Source organism: Triturus cristatus, chromosome 6, assembly GCF_964204655.1.
Source record: "Triturus cristatus chromosome 6, aTriCri1.1, whole genome shotgun sequence".
NCBI lineage: Eukaryota > Metazoa > Chordata > Amphibia > Caudata > Salamandridae > Triturus > Triturus cristatus.
In genome coordinates this window covers 1,271,417,415-1,271,435,302 of record NC_140589.1, presented here as the reverse complement: position 1 = coordinate 1,271,435,302, position 17,888 = coordinate 1,271,417,415, and the positions used below count along the sequence as shown (strand labels likewise).

At 41.6% G+C, this 17,888-nt stretch overlaps 1 long non-coding RNA gene across 1 annotated transcript in view; it reads left to right on the top strand.

The window, feature by feature from the left end:
* Positions 1 to 17,342, top strand: part of LOC146821283 (uncharacterized) — a 51,320-nt gene extending 33,978 nt beyond the window's left edge. Inside the window, exon 3 of the long non-coding RNA XR_014962691.1 lies at positions 16,003 to 17,342. This is a non-coding gene — a long non-coding RNA (uncharacterized LOC146821283). The remainder of the gene's footprint in view (positions 1 to 16,002) is intronic.
* Positions 17,343 to 17,888: the final 546 nt, after the last annotated feature.

Sequence of the window (17,888 nt, the reverse complement as noted above, 5' to 3'; positions counted from 1 at the left end):
ACAGCGTGTAATCCAACGACATTCGCATTTGTTTAACAAGGTCTGTAAATTACCACCCCGGATTGGTAATTGTGGACAATCTATGACTTGCCAAGTCATATCCGTTTCTGAATGGTTATGCTCCTTGTAATGCATCACAAGTGGAGCAGTGACGACGTTGCATCTAATGCGACTTTTGTGTTGGGAGATGCGTTGTTTAACCATCTGTGTAGTCTGCCCAATGTAAAGTAAATCACATGGACAGCGTATCACATAGATAACGTTGGTGGTACGGCAATTTGAAAAATGTTTCAATTGATAGGTGTGAGAAGGAGTGACAAAAACCTTGGTATTACTGGTCAAATCACACACATTACAATTTAGGCACTTAAAGTGGCCTATTACAGGTGGTAAATTCCATAAGGTAGTATTTTCAGATTTTTCTTTGATGGGCCAGGTAATGGCATGGACAAGCTTGTCATTCAAATTGTTACCCCTCTTATATGATAAAAGGGGAGGGTCTGCAAAGTGTGGAAAAGAGCGTAGCAATTTCCAATTGTTCTTAATTATCTTGAAAACCACATTACTGCTGGGGCTGAAAGTGGAAACGAAAGGGATACGTTTATTGACACGTTTGATGGAAGGTGCCAAAATAATATCCCTATGGTTATACCAAGCTCTTTTGAGGGATCTTCTGACCAAATGTTTGGGGTAGCCCCTGTCGATCAATTTTGACCTTTGAAAAAATTGTATTATTGGAAGTCAATGAGTTACAACGACTTAAGGAATTTGTTCCGTACAATTTGCCACTCAAAGAAAAATTGGCCATTGACAGTCTGAGCAATAACCAGAACTTAATAATAAAACCAGCCGACAAGGGGGGTGGGATTGTCGTGATGGATCGTGATGATTATGATTCAGAAATTCTCCGACAACTTGATAACCCCCTACATTATCGCAAATTGACTTCAGATCCCCTTCGTTCCATCCAAACTAAGATTGCCTCTGTTACATCCCAGGCCCTCTTGAGTGGCATTATTAGTAAAAAAGAACATGACTTTTTTAATAGTCCATTCCCAAGGACACCGGTAATTTACACCTTACCGAAAGTCCATAAGAACTCATTGACCCCCCCAGGACGCCCAATAGTATCCGGGTGCGGATCTGTGTTAGAACCCCTGGGAAAATACATTGACTCTATTCTTAAGGTTTTTGTCCCCTTGACTGACACCTTTGTCAAGGACAGTACACATCTAATTAACCTCATAGACGACCTTCCTTTCAATCCTGAATCCGACTTTATGGTTGGTCTAGACATCGAGTCTTTGTACACTAATATTCCCCAGGCTGATGGACTCATGGTCATGGAGGTAATATTGAATACTCGCCCTCGTCCCACACGCATCCCTACAGAATTTGTTGTTCAATTGCTGCACATAGCCTTGACCAACAATTATTTTTTGTATAAAGATACATATTACCTTCAGGTTAAAGGTGTATCGATGGGTGCTTGCTTTGCCCCAAATTTTGCAGTACTCTATGTCCATCATTTGGAGTCCACCCTTTTTCTGAATAGCAGTAATCCTTTCCTCACCAACATTTCTTTATGGCGCAGGTACATAGACGACATTCTGTTGCTATGGCAGGGTACACATGAGAACCTTTTGTCGTTTATTACCTGGTTGAATTCCATCCAAACCCATTTAAAATTTACTTCAGATGTGCGCAGGAATGACCTCCCCTTTCTGGATCTCACATTACATGCGGAAGATGGCCTAATTGGGACATCTTTATATCGAAAACCCACAGAGCGTAATACTCTTTTGGCCTATTCTAGTTACCATCCTCGAGGGCTCAGAGACGGCTTGCCCTACGGACAATTCCTCCGTATACGGCGGAATTGTAAGTGGAGAAAAGATTATTTTCGAGAGGCTGCTATCCTCTCGGCTAAATTGATCGACAGGGGCTACCCCAAACATTTGGTCAGAAGATCCCTCAAAAGAGCTTGGTATAACCATAGGGATATTATTTTGGCACCTTCCATCAAACGTGTCAATAAACGTATCCCTTTCGTTTCCACTTTCAGCCCCAGCAGTAATGTGGTTTCCAAGATAATTAAGAACAATTGGAAATTGCTACGCTCTTTTCCACACTTTGCAGACCCTCCCCTTTTATCATATAAGAGGGGTAACAATTTGAATGACAAGCTTGTCCATGCCATTACCTGGCCCATCAAAGAAAAATCTGAAAATACTACCTTATGGAATTTACCACCTGTAATAGGCCACTTTAAGTGCCTAAATTGTAATGTGTGTGATTTGACCAGTAATACCAAGGTTTTTGTCACTCCTTCTCACACCTATCAATTGAAACATTTTTCAAATTGCCGTACCACCAACGTTATCTATGTGATACGCTGTCCATGTGATTTACTTTACATTGGGCAGACTACACAGATGGTTAAACAACGCATCTCCCAACACAAAAGTCGCATTAGATGCAACGTCGTCACTGCTCCACTTGTGATGCATTACAAGGAGCATAACCATTCAGAAACGGATATGACTTGGCAAGTCATAGATTGTCCACAATTACCAATCCGGGGTGGTAATTTACAGACCTTGTTAAACAAATGCGAATGTCGTTGGATTACACGCTGTAACTCTGTATCACACGGATTGAATTCACTGGACGAATGGAACACAGTTATTACGAGTGGCTAGGATCCATGTTGTTACTACACGTTGTTATTCCTTTGATGCTCAGTCTGTAGTATTCTTGGTCAGTGTGTGAAAAAATGTCGAAAAAATGTTAATAATGTGTACAAATTCTCTAATTGTTTGAGTCTTTTTACAACATCTCACTCCTTTGTCTAAATTGTTTTGCTATCCCAACAATGTGTTTGTACCTATCCCTGTCCTCTCCCCTCTTCCCCCTTCCTCCTTCCCCCCTCCTCTCCCTCCCTCCCTCATGCCTCTCTCCCCTCCTTCCATCTCTCTTTCCTTTCCCCACCCCTCTGCTGTTTCTTCTCCCCTTGCCTTACTCCACCCTCACGCCTCCCCCTTCTCCTCTCCCCCCGCCACCTCCATGCCTTCATACACACCCCTTTGATTTTCTCCTCCATAATCCACCCTACTGTCCCTGCATCCCCACACTTCCCCTACTGTCCCTCCCTCCCCACCCTTCCCCGGTCTCCTTGTTTTCCAAATGTGTTTCAACATAGATACTGTTCATTGAATGACGTTGCAATATTAATTTTTGTTTATTTGTCATTCACAATTTGCTACTTGTGTCGATTGTCTATATGTCTTATCCATATCTTACTATTATGGTGTCTAATTGTATTTATTAACACTGTTGCAATCGTAAATTGCTTTGCCCTTGATCAGAGGTTCATTCGGAAATTGTTAATTGTAGTTGACAATAACTATACTTAATTTGTATACCTCGTAAGGAATTTATTAATTTTTTATTGTTGATCACGACACTGATCGGGTGTTTCTTTCCTTTCATCTTCCTCGTTCTACCTATAGTCTTTTTTCCCTTTCTATGTCCGTACCTGCTAGTGCCTCCTTTGTGGCCTTGCTGTGGTCACATGACCCGGATTGTTTATTTTTAGCGTCCGCGTCTCATATGCGCTTGACGTCTTACTTGTTTGGACGCTGAGGCCCTATCCCGGACTAATCCCGATGTTTGGCAATTGACGAGCCTACTCTAGTAAGTCTCCCCATGGCTGCCTCCCTTGACTAGATTATCTACTTTTCGTTTTGATTTGGCGTTGTCTTTACACGCCCACCTTCTAAAGCTCGTCTTCTTTCTGTCCAGTAGAGTCCTGAGGACTAATCCCGATGTTTGGCAATTGACGAGCCTACTCTAGTAAGTCTCCCCATGGCTGCCTCCCTTGACTAGATTATTTACTTTTCGTTTTGATTTGGCGTTGTCTTTACACGCCCACCTTCTAAAGCTCGTTTTCTTTCTGTCCAGTAGAATCCTGGATTTTTCAAATATTGCGGATTATTTACCGCTGGATGCCCTCTCGTGACTTAACGAAATGCCCCTATTGGTAAGCGTTTTTGTTCCCCAAAATCCTTTTTATTTAATTTCCCAACTTGCGCACGAGTTTCATTTCTGTTTCCTTTTACGATAGATGGCTGCTTTTTAAACACAACCAGGATACTTTTATCATTCCTATTGGCCTACATTTCTCTGTTGTTACCCACAGGTAAGCGCCTTACACCGCGCTTTACTCTACTATTTGCATTGAATTAGTTGTCCTCCCTTACAATTTCTTCATTATTATTTCAGACATTTGATGATCCCCCTCTAAATGTGACGGACCATAATTAATTGTTCCACATTTCCCTGCAATTAACATTGAAGTGGTTTATGACCACGGACACAGGTACCACTACCCCCTGACTTGCCTTTTACTTTTCATTTTCTGTGTTGTAAGTTATGTTTTTCTTCTGGGCCTTTCTATTCATTATCCTCCCCCTTTCTTCTTACACATAGGTATTTAGAATATTGCAATAACCATAGTCCTGATGATGACCTCAACTTAAGGAGGTTGAAACGTCGTCGACCAGACAGCATTACTTACGGCTAACTACAGGGTCCTGTGAGACCTTCATGATTATATGTAAATTACCCATTGTATATAACTCTCCTTGACCTCGAATTTATTTAAATCATTTCGCCGTACCGTGTTGTCACTTCCACACTTCTGTCACTGCGCCGTTCACTTTTTCACTTCTTTGTCAGTGCATATGTGTTAGTTATGGTTATTTTGAATTGTATATACCATTTGTGTATCTAATTATTAAATCTGTTCCTTTTCTATCCTTGGATCTCTCTTAATTTTTCCCTTCCTTTGATTGAATTATGTATTGATTGGTCCTCTTATTCATTTTCCCTGTTGAGACATTGTTTTTTGCTACTACATATACCCGGTCTCAGCTGGGCTAACGGGCTTGCTCCTGTTTTTCTTGTATAATTATTGTTTAAAAAAACATTTTCTTTATTTTAAAATTAAATATTTTTACATGTAATTTTCTTAATATAATTTTAAAGTATTATACAAAGTAGTTTTACATTTAAATATGTACATCCATATTTTTAAATATAGAAATAAAAATCACATTGGCTACAAAAAATATAGAAAAACTAGAACATGAATAAAGTATTTAAGATATATAATGCTTTAGCTTCTTGTTGCAACACAATATGTTAATACATAATTAACAATAATTCTGATATCTTAATAGGTCAATAAACATACCAAAAATATTTTCACACACAAAAGATATAACTTACTAGCATTTGTAAAATATCAAATGAAATTAAAAATATTTAAATTTAAATAATTTAAATGTCAAAACAATTTTACTTTAAATACCTTTATTTAAAATAACCACATCCTTTCTCCCTATAAAGCTAACATCCTGCTACTAAAAGAACATTTTTAAATGGTTTTTAATTAAAAGAATTAAGCAATGTGAATTTAAATTTGTCTATAAAAACATAACTACAAATTATTAATAAATGACTACATAAAAAATATTAAAGAATTAATAGGAATTATAACATTAAAAAAATACTGAATAATGATATTACCTACAATAATAATTTTCACCACAATATATTTAAAAATGATGTTAAATACAACCCTAAAATATTATACTCATACTTGCAATATTCCAGTACGCATCAGACATATTTCTAATCTGGGGCCAGGGAAACTGGGTGACCAATAAGTCAAAGGTTTGACCTGGTCCTGATGTCCTCCCATTGGAATATCATGAGCCAGCTCCAGTAAGAAGGACCTATAGCATTGGGGTACCACCAACACTTCTGGGTGATTACTGGGCCCTGCGGCTCAGGGTTGCACTCCTCCCGGACTGTGGGAATCTTTGGGTCTGGTTTCTCATGCCCCCCTCTCCTTTTGACAGGAACCTGCAACTTTGTTTTAGGCCTCAGGTCCTTTCAAATTCCATGGACCATATGGTCAGGAGCACCAACTCAGGCAATCTCAATGTTTAAACATGTGTCCTGAGTTCTTCCTCCTTCCAGAGAGTTTGACCCTGTATATTCCTGATCGGACAGACCATAGGTAAAGCTGGACTCACACCTAACGTCAGAAAGACAGAGACCCCACTCCAATGTTTGATTACATCTTTAAAAATGTCTAACTGCTGTTTTCTAAACCTGGGTGGAGAATTTTATACATTGCCCCTTGAGATAATCTTAAAAATAAAGATGTAATCACACTTGTAGCTTGTCCCTACCCTAAGATACCAGAATTACGTTTTGTTACTGCTTTTCATTGTTTCTCTATGGGCCAGCCAGCCTTCCTGCAGTTATTAAAAACCTTTGGGGGGGCTAATCATTACATTTCTACATGTCCTACTTAATTATATGGGCTCAACAGACAACACAAAAGTGATTTAGTATTATTTAAAAGGGAAGTTTAGACCTGTCAAAGGGGTTTATTTTGAAAGGTTTGAAGAACTGTTGTTTTTTTACTGCTACGGTTAGGCTGCAACTGTAGGTCTGAATCCATATTTGCACTGCCTCTGTAGAGGATTTCACAATAGTTGCTGCAGTGCACTAGTGAAATATAACTTACATTCCCTGGGTACATCTTGTACTATGTACCAGGGGTTTATATGTGAATTAAATAGACCAATTGTGAGGATGCAAATTCAATCATGTAAAAAGAGAGAGCACAATAACTTTACTACTGGATAGCAGGTGTAAAGTGCATAGAGTTCTACAGTCACTAAAATGGATAGAGCAAAAAGTTAGGCATACACTACACAAAAAATGTTCTACAATATGAAAACAGACATCAAGAGGTCTTTCAAGTCCACCTGTTGCCATAACCATCTGTCTGTGTAAAGGTATGTTCGTACACAAGGGACCCAATTCACAATGGCAAATTTAGACCAAACATTAGAGTTTACAACTGTCAGTATTCACAAAGGTAAACTGAAACTAAACTTCTACGTTTTTGACTTTCAGTATTCACAAAGGTCATTTACGAGTAGTACTTTACGTCTGCTCTCAGACCGGAATCTCCGCATTCAGGTGTAGTTTCTGCACCTGAGCCAGAATCTCCTCAGTCGGTGCGGAATCTCCGTACTCCGGACAGAGGAAGTTTGCTTTCATCTGACACACCCATGTCAGTGCCTACCATCTCCCCAATCAGCTCCAGGGTACACTCCTTCGCCCAACAGCCAATACCAGCCTTGCACTCAGGGCAGACATTCTGCATCCTGCCCAGAGTAAGTGTAATTACATGCACCTGCAAACTATCAACACCACCTGCAATCCCATCACTACAAACCACATAAAAGCAGCACACATTCAAAGCCCTGTTTTGGTCACACAGACTATTTGCCTGCCTGCTGGGTGCCTTGCCTCCACCATGCTACCACTGAGGAGAAAGAACAATTATTGTTAAGAGGAGACTACAATATTAAATTCAGTTCATAGTGAGGCACCACAAAAGTCTGCTGGGATGACGTTTCCCTTTATTTGCCACATACAGCCAGAGTGCAGTTACCCACAGGAGTATAGGTTTCTGCACCAGCAGGGAGGCAACATCATGGGTTCCATCAGCCCATAACACCACCACAAACTGATATGTAAATATGGCCAAACTCCTACATTGTGATCAGACACCCCACAGATATTTGCAATAGAATCAATCAACAGTCCAAAATCTGTGAACTGAAGTAGGAAATGTTGTGTCAACTAGAATGTAAACTAAAAACACACATATTATTGTAGGCCCTGTGATGTTGTCCAGTAAAACTCCATCCACAGTGAACTCTGCTACACGTACGGAATCTGGTCAGGCACACACACTGGGCGGATGCCGTACCCTGGTAAAGAATGACTTTACCTAATGCTCATGCTCCAAAAAAGTGGATTAAATATCTACGGTATGTGGTGTGTGTCACTTCTCTCCATATGCTTACATATGGCTCAGAACACTATACCACTTCATAACATGTTGGCTAATGAAAGGAAGACTCAAAATATATCGTAAGAGAGTATACTACATACCTAATTGCTAATATTGTCTCTAGTGAAGAGGAGTAGCTGCAACTGGGTTGAAAGTCCATGCCATGGATAATCTCTATGAAAATCCCAGGGCCCAAAATGTATAGTAATTGATGTGAATGAGGGTTGCGCTGATGCAAGCAGGGTTCCTGTTGGGGAATGGGGTTGGGGCCTGTAAGGTGGGTGTAGAGGAAGTGAAGTATATACATCTGGTGGCTGAACTGCACAATGTAAAACTGGGGGTCCTGCCAACTTCTCCACATGACCAAATTTTATAATCCTAGCTCAATGTTGAATTTAACTTTGCCTCCTCTTCCACCATATTCACATGTAAGCTAACCTTGAAATACATTTTTAAGTTCAAAAAGAGTGTTTATTAAGAAGCGTACAGGTGTCCATAAAGAATACATAACAATTGCCTCATATCAACATATCCATAAAAGCATATTCTAAGATACACAAACTAAGCAGTGAATAATAGTAAATGAGATATTAATAAGACACATAAAAATCTGAGCATCATTTACATATTAAGAAGGAGAGAGAAGAATTGGAACGATTTGGGGATCAGGGGGGTTTGAGAACCTCTTGTTGTGACGGTTGCATCTGGGAAAACTGTTTAGCATGCCTGTCAATAAACTGTGTGACAGGGGACCATAACGCCAGACGCTTTGTTGCCAAATGTGCGGGGTAAACAAAAGCAGTATCCAATCTGTAGTTATGGCATACAGCATACCACCATGCTCTATAGGAAATTTTGTAGAGTCTTTCCAATTAACAGTAATCTGTTGAAAAGCGACTGCAATTAGCAAGTCAATAATCTTAACATTGGACAATGTGTTTTCCCAGGCAGGAGAGAGACTGCCAAGAAATACATTGGTGAAGGAAAAAGAACATGCAGTACCAAAAATTAGATTAATTTGAGCCCAAACTTGCTTCCAGAAATCACTTACATGTGTACACGAAAATAACATGTGGAGCAAGTCAGCGTTTGGAGAAGAGCACGTCCAGCATGCATCCGGTACATCTGAAAAGCGTTTATGTAAGGCCTGTGGTGTTAGTAAGAGCCTATTATATATAAAAAACAATGTTTGCGTGATACTGGCAGCCCTAGAGGATTTACGAATCTTAATCCATAAGCTCTTCCAGATAGGAGTTTGCCAAGAGGTATGAAAATCACGTTCCCATGCTTCCTCTATTTTTGATTTCTGCCCGGTTACGTGAATGTTATGCAAAAAACTATATATGGTAGAAGCTTTAGGAGCACTCTTTAACATGTTGTGAAATTGCAGCAGGGTATCTGGATTATTGGAAGAGCTGGATGCGTCGGGTAAGTGGGCGAAAGCATTCATCGCAGCGTCCTTTAGAAGGTTATATTTGGTGATGAATGAAGGAGGGAGGTTAAATGATTGGCTAAGCGAGGGAAAAGACAAAAAGTCGGAGTGGGAAAATAATTGGTGAACCTCGAGTAATCCCCTCTGTCGCCAAGGCTTCCAATAGAAGGGCCTGCTGCGAATGAGAAGATTTCTATTATGCCAAATGGGTGTTTGGAGGAAGGAATCTTTAGTAAGTTGAGTAGGGGGATGCAATAGCCGAAGGAGCTTGGACGTCAGTTTGATTATAGGAGTCGTGATAGATTGCGGCGGACGCGAAAAGGCGAGGTATTCCTGAAAAGAAAAGGGAGATATAGAAAGACGTTCGATTGAGGTCCATAAGGGACAGTCACCCGTAGACTCGAGCAACCAAAAAGATGCCTGGCGCAAGAGAAATGCTTGGTGGTACGCTCGGAAATCCGGAAAATTAACTCCACCTTTATCTTTGGAGCAAATTAACCGTTGCAATGACATTCTGGGCGTGTTTTTATTCCATAAAAAGGAAACTAGTATAGAGTTAATTTTATTAAGTGATTTAATAGGACTCGGAACTGGCATATTAGATATAGTATATAAGACTATCGGCGACAGCATCATTTTTATTGTGTCCAAACGACCCCACCAAGATAAGTAAAGAGGATGCCATCTAGTGGTCAGGTCCGAAAGCTTCTGATTGCACTTGCTCATACACAATGCCACTGTATCTGAAATATTAGGTGTGATATGCAATCCTAAGTATTTAATATGCTTGGGGCTCCATGTGAAGTTAGAATCACTAAACTCTGGTTTGAAAGTAAATTTGGTTAGGGGTAAAATCTCGCACTTGTCGTTATTCAGCTTATATCCAGAGATGAGGGAGTATGCGTGGACGTCAGCTAGAAAAGCAGGAATCGATTCGCTTGGTTGAGAAACAAAAAGCAAAATATCATCAGCATAAGCTGCCATTTTAATATGATAGTTAGACGTTTGAAAGCCGTGTAAGCAAGGATTGTGGCGTAATTTAGAGAGGAAAGGTTCTAAAGCAAGATTGAACAGAAAGGGGGATAGGGGACACCCTTGGCGAACTGCCCTACCTAGGTCAAAGAAAGAAGAAACTAAGCCATTAGCACATACTGCAGCCCGAGGATTAGAATAAAGAAGGGAAACCAAATAAATAAATTTGGGACCAAAGCCGAACCAGTTAAGAGCGTAGAACAAATAAGTCCACTCAACCCTATCAAACGCCTTCTCCGCGTCCAATGCTATGGCTGCTAGGGAATGCGTTAACCGAGCCGATTTAGATAGGATGTTAAAAAGAAGGCGGGTGTTATCAGTGATAAAGTGCCCCTTTACGAAGCCAGACTGCTCTTTCCCCAGTAATTTTGGCAAATAAGAATCTAATCTAATAGCCAAAGCTTTGGAAAAAATGTTGTAATCAATATTAACTAGGGAAATGGGTCTATAATTCTTACAGAATTTGGAGTCCTTACCCTCCTTGGGAATGAGACAAATATGCGCCTCAGAGAAGGAACCGGAGGATTTCTTGGAGGAGCAAAAAGACTCTGTCAAGAGGTATAGTTTAGGTAAAAGGATCTTAGAGAAATGGAGGTAAAATTCAACGGTAAAACCATCCGGGCCAGGCGCTTTATCTTTTTTGAGGTGCTGAAGCACATCCGCCAGCTCTTGTTGCGTAACGTCCGATTCCAAAGGGGATAGATCTAGAGAGGGAGGATTCAGTTTTGGTATAGTAGAGAAGAAACATGAGAGGGAATCATCAGTGGGTTGCGTTTCAGAAGAATATAGAGATTGGTAAAAACAGGAGAATTCATTTAAGATTTCTTCATCCTTAAATTTTAGATTGGAATTACTATCATAGACTGAATCGATGCTCAACTTGTTTTGCTTGACTTTTAGGTAATTAGCCAGTACTTTCCCGGCCTTATTCTTGCCACCATAAAACTTTGCACTAGATTTCAGCAGGTACAAGGAAGCATCATCTGTCGACTTCTTATTGAACTGCAATTTAGCATTAATAAGAGCAGCTAGACATTCCTTCGAGTGTGATGTGTAGTAAGAATGTTCCAACTTTTTAATGTCTTGAAGAAGATTCTTGGTGTACAAACGGGCAGACCTTCGTTTCTTAGAAACATAACGGATAATAAAGTCCCTTGCCGATGCCTTATATGCATCCCATATTGTTGAGAACGATAGGCAATCAGTTTGATTACGTTGAAAATATTCATTAGAGAAATCATTGAAAGAAGCAGTAAAGTCTGGGTTTAAGAGAAGCGCATTATTGAAGCGCCATCTTCTAGGAGTTAAGGATTTGGGTAAGATAGCAATACCAATCACAACGGGAGCATGGTCTGAAAGTAAAATAGGGCCTATCTCTGCATGTGTGAGGGTTTGCGATATGTTATGAGACACAAAAATATAATCAATCCTAGATTGGGTGTGATGGGTAGGTGAATAAAAAGTGTATTCTCTGATTGTAGGGTTACACAAGCGCCACGCATCTAAAAGTTTGTGTTGGTTAATGGCATGAACAAAGGACTTGTGCTGTTTGGTAGGGAGAAAAGGGAATCTGGAATTTCTGTCAATAAATGGGTCAAAAACCTGGTTGCAGTCCCCTGCCATTATAAAATTGTCCTCCATAGCGTGTGTGATCTGTCGAGCCAGTGTAGACCAAAAGGAGGACTCGCCCGAAGTAGGGGCGTAAACATTAAGAAGAGATACCGATACTCCTTTTAACAACAATTTGACAAGCAACCCATCAGATTCTTGCGATACAAATGAGATTGGAAGTGACTTGCGACATAATATTGTTACCCCGTTGCGTTTCCCATCACCCGGGGATGAGAAGACGTCTCCCACCCAGCCTCCCTTTAGTTTTGATGACTCGATGTCCGTTAAATGAGTCTCTTGCAAAAACACCAAGTCAGCATTCAATTTGGCTAAATGGGTGAGAACTCTTTGCCTTTTGATGGGCGAATTCATACCCCTTACGTTCCATGAAATGAATCTCAATGACATAAGTAATTTAAAAGATAATGATCCAAACCTGTAAAACGCACAACCATTCTACAAGTGCAACATTGTATGTAAATGAGTAAGAATAAAGAAAGTTGGAGAGGAAAATGAGACTCAGATAAAAGATAAAAAGGAGAATCAAGTAGCAAGAATGTTGAGGAAAAGATGAAGAGCTGGAAAAAATAGACCAAAATTAGTTGTGAGGAAAAGATAATGACGCCATATACTGGAAAGAAAGAAAGTAGAAAAGTGAACGAAGATAAGTAGGACAGAAAATAGGACTGGAGAAGAATAGAAGGGACGCCTGAAGCGAAAATAAGGAAAAATAGAAATACTAAACAAACGACAAAAGACAAAACGAAAGACATACCTACAATTAGGGAACGAGAAGTTGGGGGAAGGTGGAGCAGCATGAAACAGACGGGCCTTGCGGTGAAGCTCAAACCGGAACCAAGGGGAAACACGCCAAGACAGAAACGTAACTGTGGAGAAATCGTGAAAGTAAGAAATCAGTTAGCCATTTCTAAGAGAAAAGAAGGAACAATATACGTAATTATCTAAATAAATAACAACAACATAACTCCTGCAATCAACTGGGGAGAAACAGAGTGAGTGAAAGAGAACAGCCTTAACAAAGAATTTCAAACCAATCAAGTTCCATGAGAGGAAGAGGGTCTCGAAGAATCCATTAAGTCTATCTTGTGTGCATTGATGAAGCTCTGGAAATGCACTGGGTCTTCATAGGAAGTAGTCTTGTTGTTGTAGGTGACTTTAAACAAACATGGTGGTACAAACCATATCTAGCACCCATGGATCGAAGAACCGGTCTCATGTCTAGAAAGGTCTTGCGTCTTGACGCCGTAGCTCTGGAGTAGTCCTGCGCAAAAAATAATGTAGTTCCTGACCAGGTAATCGGTTGACGAGCTTTAGCAGCAGCTAGGACTTTTAACAAATCAGTGTATTCCAAGAAGTAGAGAATAACACCCCTCGGTTTCTGTGAGGATGCCGTTACAGAGGCGACACGCCCCAGCCTGTGAGCACGTTGTATGTTCAGCATAGGGGCCTCTGGCAAATGAAGAACTTTCGGGAGGAATGACTTGAAGAAGGCGACAGGATCTGTACCCTCAACTCCTTCTGCCAGATTATAAATGCACAGGTTGTTCCTTCTATTTCGATTTTCAAGGTCCTCGACTTGTTTATGTAACGTGGATACCTGGGATTGCAAGGACATAACACATTTGGTAGTGTCTTGAAAAGAGGAGACATTCTGTTCCTCTGTTGTAAGCCTGGCATCCATCTGTGACCAATTATCTGAAAGAACTTGTAACTTGGAATTAGTTTCCTCCATAAATGGCCTGAGGGCTCGTATTTCCTGCAACAACAGTTCCATGGAAACCGGAGAATTCGATTTAGGTGGTGACGGGGGGTCTTTTTTTTGACGTTTCATATTAGCCTTCCCGGTGACGGCCTGTGTAGATTCCATACCTGCGTGACAGAAATCCGGTGTGAGGAGACCTGAAGCAGTTAACTGAGAAAGCTCAGTGAAGACTTTTGAATTTTTGATAAAAATACGTTTAGGTTTCGAAGTGGCATAGGAAGTCCTTTTAGTGCGTCCCATAAATTCGCTATGGTCAGAATGTAGGACCCAGACCCAAACCTCGAAAAATATGTAGGAAGTGCGAGGTGGGCTTGATTATCAACGCAGGACAATAGCTGGCAAACCTGAATGAGGCAGTCAATTTGTGAGGAGACAGGGACCCCCCCTATACGGGGAAATACACATTAAATTGCAGCGTCACTAGCGTATAGGAAGTTGCTGACCTCTTGACTTAAATGAAGCGCCTGTTTGAATTATTAGGGCTTCCCTAGGTGGTACAGGAGCATTCACACAAAAAAAAAAATTAACAGGTGAGGCAAAATGGCGGCTACATCCTAGTCAAAACGAAACATCCAGAAAAAATAAGGAAAACCTAGGTTGCTGCGCCCCCACATGCTCCCACAGAAAGACAAAATAGCCAACTGAAAGTTAAATGGGCAAAAATGATGAAGAAAGTCCATTCCCTTTGTGAACTCGTGTCCTGTCAGCCCCGGTGAAAAAAAAACGAAAAAAAACCCAAAATGGCGGCCGGCATAGCGCGATTTTTCCGATGCGCTAAAATTGTCAAATGAAGCCTCAAGGATTACCAGAAGGGCTTCTGCCGATGCAGCTTCTGTGCGAGCGTCAGTTCACCCGCATGTTTCTCCACAAAACAGACGAAATGTGAGGAGAGAGGCGCTGTTTCCTCGCTCCGGTCCGGGAGCCTCACCCCGGCGCCGCCATCTCCGCTGGGCTCCAAGCCACGCCCCCAACCTTGAAATACATGACTTCAGGATGTGTGCTGTACAATACCTTATCCAGTGTCAGGTAAAATAGACTATGATGTTATTCATTTATAATGGAAATAAAGGTCATCCAAAGAGTGCACACCACAAATGTTTGACCTCCTAGTCTACAATGGACATTGTTGTCCTAGGTAGGGGGTGAGGTCCTGTTATCCAAATGTAGGTTGATAATTATACATAACAAACTTTTACTCACCAATGCACTGACATGATCTGATGTGCGAAGGTGAAACTGGTCAGCATGTTGGAGAACACTCCTTTAGATTTTTGAACAGACCACATTATACTTGTGAAGCATGATGCCACTAAAAATGAAGGTGTGTCCAAAGGTAGCCGGTGCAGGTCACCCTAGTTACTTTCTAACTTTATCTAGCCGTAACCTGTAATCACACGTTTGCCTGTAAATGTGATATCTGGTTGATGTGAGTGCTGTATTGAGTTAACAACTGCCCAGTGCTGCTGTTGACCAGGGGGCCACATGTAAAGAGCAGGGGGGATACCCCCTACCCATAAAGTGCATATAACTGCCCTTTATCTATGACAAATATATGTAAAATCATCACCTTCATCCTTTGCACTTGTATGCCAAATTACAGCTGCTGACAGGACTTCCTCAGTGATCCAGATGACACCATCCAGGGGTATAGCAGGCATCCTGGCAGCAGCAGCCAAACCCAGCACCATCCATCCATCGGATACACGTGGCATATAGTATTGTAAACAAATAAATCCCAAATCATGCACAATAACCAAATCCCTGTGGAAGGACATTAGCAGATATAGTTTACATCTGCATAACATCTGAAGTTGGTGTGTAAAAGGTTCCCAACATATTCAGTCATGTGTGTGTCAATTGAGCATGTTCACATATAATCCATGCAGTACATTTAAAGTATGGTTTCACTACCTTCTCAAGCTGCTGGATTGACACCAACATCTTCTGCTATACTCTTGAGGACCCACTCGAGGACCAAGGTTCATGTGCGATCTCAATACCATACAGAGCTATGGTTGAAGCTGGTGAGTTTGTTTTTCATTGCACATCTGCATTGAACTCCTCGATGCTACAGTGTAAGTTGTCATGTGTAGGTGTACACAAACCAGGTTGTCCTCATCATTTGACTCAATCCTGGTGTTGCATCACATGATATTTGAGGAAAATACTTATGCTGTTGCAACCTCTTCCTTTCAGGTGCTGAGGACGATGAGTCGCTTCAGGAAAAAGGACACGTGGCAGACGACAGGCAATCCAAGGAGAGAACCCACTCCTCTTCCTGCCTTGTCAGCAGCCAGTAATGCACAAGAGGAGGAAGTAGTGGAAGATGAAAGGAAGTAGAGAAAGATGAAGAAGATCTGGCGCTACGTGCAGAGGATGATGAGTCTGATTCCCTGCCTGCCATTGTTGGCCCACTGGGGAAAAAAACTAAGCTCACACCTGCTCGGGCCAGCACAGTGCCTCCCACTCCATCCTTGAAGATTGCCCATTCCCAACAGTCAGTCAACATGCCACAACATTCACCTACCCCAACACAACCATCAACTCCTCACAGCCCTCACATCCACGTCAGAAGTGTTGGTTCCCCTACACAGTCCTCACATGACAGTGAATCGCAGACCTTCTCTGAACGATATGAGGGACCTACCTTCCCTGGTGAGGATCAGGTATCCTCTAGTCACCAATCTCCTGCCCACAGCCTCCCTCCTGTCACCACCCACTGGTGGACCTGACAGTTGTATCTGGGGCAATCCCATGAGACGGAGGCTTGCAGATAGGTGTGGTGGCCAGTAGGAGAAGGATGTTTTTCCAAGAGCAGGCTGATGTGAGGCAGGACATTCATGCCATAGGGGCTACTCTGTCTGAGAAGTCAGAATCACTACAGGGCATATGCCAATTCCCACAGATTGTGGACAGACTGACCCAGGTCTTAGACAGGATGGGTAAACATTGGCAAGACATGTCAAAAAAGATAGCATACAACATATCCATCCATAGGGAAAAGAGTGCAAGACACCATGTCTTGGCAAAGAAGATGATGGAGGGCATGCTAAAACTGATCTAAAGTCATCATTAATGGCCAACCCATTAAGGGTAGCCAACACATCTATCTGCACCGCATCACACCCAGCCACCTGTACCACAACCTGCAGAGGCACCCCACCAAACTTCACAGGAACCACCACCTTGCACATGCCCCCACTGAACAGTCACGTCCCCTCCTGCCCAGTCATATCCCCTACCTGTACAGCCACCCTCACCCCTGTCTAGGGACCCCGACACCTGTACAAGTAGCCACACCCCCTGTCCAGGCACCTCCCCCACCTGTACAGCCACCCTCATCCCCTGTCTAGGCACCTCCCCACCTGTACAGGCAGATGCACAAAACCCGCCCACATTGCCCCACCAACACAGTTAATGAACTTACTCACAGTGATCCTCACCACCATAATTGTGAAGTTGCAAGCAAGTTCCCTTGTGATCACTCTAAAATGTTAAACATAATATATGTCATAAAAAATGCATCCTTACAAGTCAATACTGAGTTGGGTATTATGTGATGATGGTCAATTGGTAACCCTAGTAGGCCATATATGTGATGAATATTGTGGAAGAAATATCATCTGGAAAGCATAGCTGAATTACTCCCAATGTACCCTTCAATACTTTGAGTCCAGCATATATATCATGAACTATACAAAGAGATATACTTTAGATATAATTTGGAAAAAACAAACACAATTAAATAACAGTCCATTGGAAAGGGAAAACGGAAATCAAATGATGGTCTTCATACAGAATGGGCAAAGGGACTTGGAGGGGGTTGGGCAAAATAAATAAAGCACGCAGGAAGTGTCAGGGGAACCAGCCTATGTACAAGGGGAAAATAAAATGACCTCAGTGAAAACATGGTCCAGTCACTGGTCATCCTTGTCATCCTGATTTTTTACACAATGTGGAGATCTTCTGCCTCTGTGGCCTCCTCCTGGTCCTGGCTAGCCAGTTTAGGATCAGACATGCGATGGGATTGGGAAAGATGACGGGTATGAGGGGTATGAGGTGTATGAGAGGAAACAGTGTGA